The sequence below is a fragment of the Octodon degus genome, unplaced genomic scaffold (genome assembly GCF_000260255.1).
Source record: "Octodon degus isolate 3935 unplaced genomic scaffold, OctDeg1.0 scaffold00097, whole genome shotgun sequence".
NCBI classification, from domain to species: domain Eukaryota; kingdom Metazoa; phylum Chordata; class Mammalia; order Rodentia; family Octodontidae; genus Octodon; species Octodon degus.
Window position 1 is genome coordinate 11,018,343 of NW_004524673.1, and position 8,948 is coordinate 11,027,290.

Sequence of the window (8,948 nt, forward strand, 5' to 3'; positions counted from 1 at the left end):
TTCTTCTTGAAAATAATAGAAAACTTCTAAGCAAGTCTCCTAAAGCTACTATGACCAAATACTCCACTCAGGTGGCTGCATAAACAGCAAGGATCTATTTTCTCACAGCTCTAGGGGCTGAAAATTTATGATCAAAAGTTGTGAAGATTGATTTATGATGAGCTACCCTTTCTTGTTTATTGAAAGAAACTGTTGCTATGCTCTCCTTAGCCTTTTTCTATTTATACAGGGTGAGGGAGGAGAGAAAAGGGGAGAGAGAGAGAGTAAGAGAGAAGGAGTGAAAGAGTCAGAGAGACAGAGAGACTGAGAGACAGAAACAGAAAGACAGAGAGGGAGAGACAGAGAGACAGAGAAAGAGAGACAGACACAGAAAGAAAGAGACAGACACAGAGAGAGAGAGAGAGAAAGAAGAGAGAGAGAAAGAACAGAGAGAGAGAGAGAGAGAGAGAGAGAGAGAGAGAGAGAGAGAGATCTCATCCATTTCTTTTCTTATAATGATACTAGTCCTTAGATTAAGGTCTCTTATGACTTATCTAATTTTTTTAGCTTCAAATGAGTCCTATCTCCAAATATTGTAACAATGGAAGATAGGGCTTACAGTTTTAAATTTTTGGACAGATACAATATGCAATATGTACTATTCCTAATTCAAGTAGAATATGAATTTCTAAGTATGGATGATCCTGAACTTATGATGAAATTATGTTCAGATAAACTCACCCTAACATGAAAATATGGTAAGTGGGAAATATGAATAATATGCCTAATCCACCGAACACTGAAACCTAGCAACACTGTTTGCTGTAGAGAGTTCATTTGCTTCCCCTTGTAATTGGGTGTCAGTTTGGAGACTGGTTCTCTGGTGTTGCCAAGAATCATAACAAAACATCCAACCCTATCTCAATAAGATGAAAAAGGAGGCAAGATTCAAAACTTAAAGCACAGTTTCTACCAAATAAATATCACTTTCACACTACTGTAATGTCGAAAAAAATCATAAGTTAAGCCATCATGAATCAGGGTCCATTAGTGAGACATTCAACATGTCACCAAACAGCAAAGAAGTAAGAGAAATTAAGGCAGCCTCCTGGGTAACAGAACAAGAGCCAAAATCCTAACACAGCACCTGTGTGAGGTTAAAGATACACCTGACTACACTGCCACATGGGACCATTCCCTGATAATGCCAGTAGCAATGAGCATCGTTTAATATCCCTAATTCTTCTTCCAGGGCTCATAACTCCATTTTGCAGCTTCAGATAATGTCTCTTGTTCCTCTCATTATGTCATCTTCAGATGCAAAGTCTCAGGAGAAGCATATAATTGACTAATGATAGATCATGTATATAACAGAGTAATTTAGACATTGAGCTGCCAAAAATAAATAAATAGCAAATATGTAGTGTAAGGTTCCTTTTTAAAAATTAGTACATACTTGCAGTACATAATGCTCGTGCATATCATGTGAGATTTGTACATATACATAAGAAATTTTAATTCCGTTTTTGTCTTTTTCGTCCCCTTCCTCAATTGTTCATCCCTTTAATTTACAAAACTTCTATTTCTATCTTTTCCTTCATTTCTTTGGTTACCTAATGGGAATTATAAATTATGATATTAAATGTAGTTGAAAAACTAATAATCTTTTATCAATAGCAGTACAATATGAATCTCTATGGGCACAAAAATACAGACTTATAAATCATCAGCTGTATACAGCAGGATATTAATTAGTCACTACTCATCTAATTATTAATCTTCATGGATGGGAAATGGAGCACAAATATTTGGCTATCAAAACAATAGGAGGAATGTTCAGTAGTCTAGTGGAGCAGGGGTTCCTATACCAGATTCTCTGCCCTTATACCTTCCTGAACTTTCCATCTTGACCTCGGTCTGACTTATGTGCACCATGTAGGAACTTCTTTGGCTTCTACTTGTGTTTGCTCAGAGTGGAGCTTAAAAGAAACCATAAGGATTGTGAAGAGGAAGAATCATGGATTGAATCCCTATCTCCCTCCCTCCAAATTTGCCTTGAGGTGGCTGCTTCCCTCTACTGAAGGTCACTGATTTACTCGAGGAAATTATAGATTTTTCAAAAATCTCTTTCTCTGTATTCCAGTAATTGCTCCTCTTTTCCCTTCAGGACTCCAGAAGGTAAGAGCTCCTGTTCCTGTTCTATCTATATCCATATCTTAACAAATAGCATCTTTTATAAGTTACTTCTCTTTGAAATGTCCATTTTTAAGAATGCCACCTGAATCCCCCTGGGCTCCTGATTAAACAGGTCATGTCTTCATTTTTGCCAAAAGTACATAACTGTAGCTGAGTTTAAAATAATTTATCTATAAAATATACAATAATATTAATATAAGAATAATTATGCTGGGGGTCTGGCCCTAGTTCAATTCTTTAAGTGGCTGCTTCCACAAAGCCGTCAGCCTCAGGTTGCTGTAGTTCGATCCCCACAACTCCAGCCAGCCAAACCTGCCCTGAAGGCATTCGGAGCAAAAATAAAAAAGAATCAAAAAATCCTTAATCCATTTTGGGGCCGGGAAGATGGCTTAGTAGAATAAGCACTTGCCTGGAAAACGCAAGGGCCTGAATTCAATCCCCGGTTCTGTCAATAAATAAATCAATAAAAATAAATAAGACAAGGAACTTTTGGCTGGGGAGATGGCTCAGTGGAATAAGCGTTTCCCTGGCAAGCGCAAGGGCATGAGTTCAATCCTCGGTTCCGCAAAAGAAAAAAAAAAAAAAAAGAATAATTATGGTATTAAAAGATGCACTTGGGGCTGGGGAGATGGCTCAGTGGAATAAGCACTTCCCTACCAAGTGCAAGGGCCTGAGTTCAATTCCCTGTTCCGCAAAAAGAAAAAAAAAAAAAAAGATACACTTATGCAGATTATAATATGAAACATGCTAACCAATATTATATGCATTATCATTAGAAATAGTATTAAATTAATATGGTTATATATAAATTTCTATTATGAGCATCAAGTCTATTGACAGCAAGATAGGTCAGCAGACTAAGTGCTTCCTTAGGCAAGCGCAGGTTCAATCTCTGGCACCACAGACTGCACCAGCCCTGCCCCTTGTGTGCACTCAGCTTGCAATGAAGTCTGGGTGTGGTGGTGCATGCCTGTAGTCCCAGCACTAGGGAGGCTGAAAACAGGAGGATCACTATGAGTCCGAGCTGTATAGTGAGACCCTGCACACACAAAAAAGCATGAAATCTGATATAATAGCATAAATATTACCTATATAAAGAATGAAGCTAAAATAACAAAATTTTCACATCATTTAATTCAAAATACTATTAAATAGCCTGCTACTTTCATAATAATTTCAATTTCATGCATAAATGATATATGAAATATATCACCATAATCTAACCTTATCACCACACTATACTAATGGAGTAGCCTAATTCGATAAAGCACAATTAATTGTCTAACACAATTGAATCATCATTAAAGAAAATATATAGTGTCATACTGCACTGAAAATAGCAACTTGGACTACTTCTGTAGATATTAAAAAAGTATATGAGTGGCCAACTGTCCATGGAAAAAAAAAAGATCCCAGAAGACTATATTATTGCTCTAAGTGCTATGGCCATGCTACTCTCTTTAAAAGTCTTCGGGAAATATATGCAATCTAAAAAAGTGAGACATACCTGTCACAAGCATTTTAAGTGCATCTGTGTGCCTCTTAGTTCCTACCAATTTCTTTCTCCCTGACTCTCTCTCTCTCTCTCTCTCTCTCTCTCTCTCTCTCTCTCTCTCTCTCTTTCTGTCTCCTTTATGTGTAGCATATGCTACTTATAAGTGTAACATTTAGGTAGCAATAATATTTAACAAATCCATATTGCAAATTTTGCAGTAGTTGAAATTTAAAAGAAGTTTAATTTCACTCATTCTGAACAGTTGGATGTTGGGGCTGGATAGTTCCTTTGGGGACAAGCCTGTTCCACCATTATCCTATCCTGTCTAAGTCACTGCGGTCATGTCCATCAGCTCCCTGGACATAGAACCAGCACAGATGACCTCTAATGGAAAACCCCTGACAAGTACATAACTTCCACTAGTATTACATCAGATTCAGGCAAATAACCCTCTATAACTATGAGTGTGTCCTAGCTGCATTAACAGACAGAAGACCCTGTCAGGCAGAGACACAGCAAATTCATCCTGTCTATATCCTCTCTTCTATATAATTTATTAAGATTTTTACAAGATTTCTTTTAGGAATTCAAAAGATTCACAATATTTTATCATACAAATGCACAATAATAGAGAGATTTATTTACTCAGGCCTTTATCAAATTCAGAGATGTTATAAATAACATTGTGATTAACATTTTATATTAATTTTAACTTTTCAGAAATTAATTTTCCAGAAAAATATATAAAGAAAAGGACAAAAATGAACACTGGTAATTCAGTGATTCTAGGTATACTTGCAAATTATTTTCTGACTATATTTGCCTACTTTGCAAATCTTTGGGAAATGCTCTGTTCACTGTCCTCTTGCCAAAGCTGATTAAAACTGCCTCATTAAGATTTGCTGTTTTAACAATTAAAGTAGCTTGCAAACGTACTTCTCAGAAACTTGTATTTTATTATTAGAATAGCTAAATACATTTTCATAAATCTTTTATATTCATATTTTCTGTCTTATACATTTTTAAATTAAGCTATTTAATTATTTGTTCAGTGTTTTGAATAATAATTTTTATGTTTAAAATCTATATATTAAAACTCTGAACATTAGAAATTTTCTACCATCTTGTACTACAATTTTAAGGAAATAACTTGGGTTTTCAAATTTTATATCGTCCTTTTCCTTAAAAAATCAAACATAAACAACAAAATAGCAGTTATATAAAGAAATATATCAAGTCAATTAATGAAAAAGCTAATAAATAAATTTCAGAGCTGAACCACAGCCTTGAACATATGGAATTTATAGTTCTATAAGGAGTATTCCACTCCTGTACAGCAGAATAGCTTAAGTAAATATAAAAGTATTGAAATCACCCGATGAATATTAACAGATTACTGTGCAATAAAAGTAGGAATCAATGAAAGAAGTTTCAGATAAGGCAAACACACCTGGAAATTAACAATACTCCCCTAAAGAACCAATGGGTCACAGAAGAAATAAAAAAGAAATACTAAAATTTGTGGAAGTTAATGGCAATGACTATGCACCAGGAAAAAAAAATACCTCTGGGACACTATGAAAGCAGATCTAAAAGCAAAATTCATTGTCATCAATGCAGACATTAGGAAAACAGAATTAGCCCCCATAAATAACCTTATGAGAATTTTTAAGATACTTGAGAAACAACAGCAAATCAATCCCAAACTGAAATTAAGAAGGAAAATTGCAAAGATGAGAGTTGAAATTAATGAATTTGAAGATAAAATACTTTTAAAAAAAAAAATCACAGAGTTGATTCTTTGAAAGAAAAAATTGAACTGATAAGCTCTTAGCCAAATGCACCGAGAGAGTAAGGAAACCAATACAATTAGAAATGAAAAAGTTGAGGAGCCCTGTGGCCAAGAGCTACTGGTCACATTTGCCTGATCAGAGCCAGGATGAGAAGCCCTGCTGCCAGGCCCTCACAGTGGAGATCAGCCAAGCTGACCCAGGAGGACAGGGGGAGGCCTGCAGCTCAGCACAGTGAGCTGAGACATACTGCTTGGCCCAGCAGGGCCCAAACTGTGGTCCAGACCTATGGGAGGTTTCTCATGACACTAACATGGCAGGAGACAACTTAGGTGAGCTAGTCTGACTAGAAGGCTCCAGAGACATGAGTGGGAAGAGCCCAGATAGAACTAAGGGGAAGAAGTTGACATACAAATTCCCAATTTATGATCAGCTTTGGTATGTTTTGCTATAGCTATAGTGTTTTCTCCTATGATATAAAATACAAAACCAATAGTTACAGAGTTTGAAAATGTCTAAATTTCACTTGCTATTATTGGCATTTCTTTTTTTATGTGTTTAGTACAGGGCCTACAGGGTCTCACTGCACAGATCAGACTCATAGTGATTCTCCTGTTTTCAGTGTTAAGATTACAGGTGCTCACCACCACGTCCAGTCTCATTCACACTCTCAGTGCACCTTGGGGGCATAAGCTTTCAGCATTTATTTTCTTTCTTTCTTTCTTTCTTTCTTTCTTTCTTTCTTTCTTTCTTTCTTTCTTCTTACTTTTTTTTGTGGGGGTGGGGTACCAGGATCAAACTCGGGACCTTGTACTTGCTAGGAAGGCACCTTAGCCAATGAGCTATCTCCCTGGCCTTATTATTAGTATTTCTAATTGTACTATTGCAAATAGCATACCATATCTATCTTAACCACATATTCTCCCTTGGGTAATAATATCAGGAGGTGATTAGGTAAAAACCCCACCAACGCCCTAATCAGAAGGATGGAGGATGTTGCCAAACAGAAAGCAATATTTCACCCTCAATCAATAGAGAAGAAAAAATATTGGGACACACAGAAAACAAGAATCTCTAACACAGATTCTTTGAATAACAGACTTTTTAAAGAGAGGTTCTGATTGCAGTGTTACAGAAACTACTATAAAACGTTCACAAAAGAGTAACAGAGAAATCAAAGTAAAGAGTTCTCTCCAAAATACAAAATGACAAAACAAAGAAGAAAGATGTAATCTCAGGCCTGGAGCCCACACAAAACAAACCCAGAAGACATCAGCATAGAAGAAATTGAAAATCACAAACCTAAAATCTCTCAAATAATATCAACAAAATAGTTCAGTGGACTAAAACACCTGCTTAGGCAAGCTCAATGGCCACTCTTTGATCCCAGCACCACATGCCACACCAGACCTGCCCTCATGGTGGGCTGAGCCAGCCATAGAATCTGGGAATAGTGGCTCACACCTGTAATCCCATCACTGGGGAGGCTGAAAACAGGAGGATCTCTAGGAGTCCAATCTGCATAGTGAGACCGTGTAATTACAAAATATATTTAAAAAGAAGGAAAGAAGGAAAGAAGGAAGGAAGGAAGGAAGGAAGGAAGGAAGGAAGGAAGGAAGGAAGGAAGGAAGGACAGACAGACAGACAGACAGACAGACAGACAGGCATTTAATCTGAAAGAAAATTCATAGGCTAAAAGTCAAAGGATAGAAAACAATACTAGGATAGAAAATGATACTACACTCTCCAGGAGCTCAAAAAGAAAGTGGGGTAGCTATTCGGTTTGAAGACAACCTGAACTTTAAATTAAGAATGATCAAATGAAATAAAAATAGTCACTACCTACTTGTTAGAGGAAAACTTTGAGAGGAAGAAATAGCAGTCATAAATATGTATGTACAAAATATGGGAGCACACAAATATGTAAGACAAATTTTGATAGAAATGAAAAGCTACTAAGTAGTAAAACAATCTTAGCAGTGGACCTTAACACCCTGTTATCTCAAAAAGATAGATCAAATAGACAAAATATTAACAGAGATAGCAGAAATGAACCAAATCTTTGAACAAATAGACTTAGTGAAAATATACAGAATGTCCTAGCCAACAACATCAGAATACACATTCTTTTCATCTGCACATGGGCCATTCTCTAAAATAGACCTCATGCTAGTCAATCAATCATGCTTCAGTAAATGCAAAAGAACAAGATTATCAGTGCATACTATCTGACCACAGTGAAATGGAACTGGAAGTTAGTGAAAAAAGAAACCACAAAAAACCAATGAACCTAAGGAAATAAAATAAAACCCTCTTCAATGAGAAATCAATGGATTAGAGATTAAATTAAATAAGAAATTAAACAGTATATACAATTCAATGAAAATCAAGACAATTTACCAGAATTTGTGGAATGTAATGAAAACAACTCTCAGAGGAAAATTTGTAGCAGTGAAATCACATATTCGGAAAATAGAATGAAAGCAAACAAATACCTTAATGCTGCACATCAAGCATCTAGAAAAAGAGCAAAGCAAGTCTAAGGGCCAAAGATAGGAGGAAATTATAAATTTAGAGAAGAAATTAATATGCTTGAGACAAAGAAAACAATACAAAGAATCAATGAATCAAAAATCTGGTTCTTTGAAAGATTAAATAAAATTAATAAGTCCCTATAAAATATCATCAAAAAGAGGAAAAAAAAACTCAAATTCAAACAATAAGTAATGAAAAAGAGCAAGTTACTACAGGTCTTATGCAAATTCAAAATTATCAAAGCTACCTTCAAAATATTTACTCTCAGAGAATCGAAGACACAGAACAAATAGACAGATATGTAGATAGGCACCAATTACCAAAACTGACTCAAAAAGATATAGAAACTTTGAATAACCCAACATCAGCAAATAAAACTGAAAAAGCAATTGAAAACTTACTGACAAAGCAAAGCTCAGGTGCTGATGAATTTACAGCTAAATTCTACTAGAAACTTGGAGATGTAATCCCAATACTCCCCAAACTCTTCAATGAAATTCAAAAAGAAGCTATAGTCCCAAAATCATTCCTGAAGGCAAGTTTTATATTGATACCAAAGACAAAGAAAAAATCAACCAAAAAAAGAATTACAAGCCAATCTCCCTAATGAATATAGATGCAAAACTCATCAATAAATTACTACCATAGAATGCACACATCATGACGAAGATTATACATCATGACCAGATAGGATTCATCCCAGGGATGCAAGGATGTTTCAGAAATATGCAAGTTTAAAAATGTAATACAATACATCAATAGAGATGATTAAAATACCACATGATCATCTCAATAGATGTAGAAAAGACTTTTGACAAACTCCAACACTCACTTATGAGCAAAGCCCTACAGAAAATTGGAATAGATGGCCTATATCTCAATCTGATAAAAGCCATCTATGAAAAACAAACAGCCAATATCATTCTAAAAGGAGAAACACTGAAAGTTTTTAC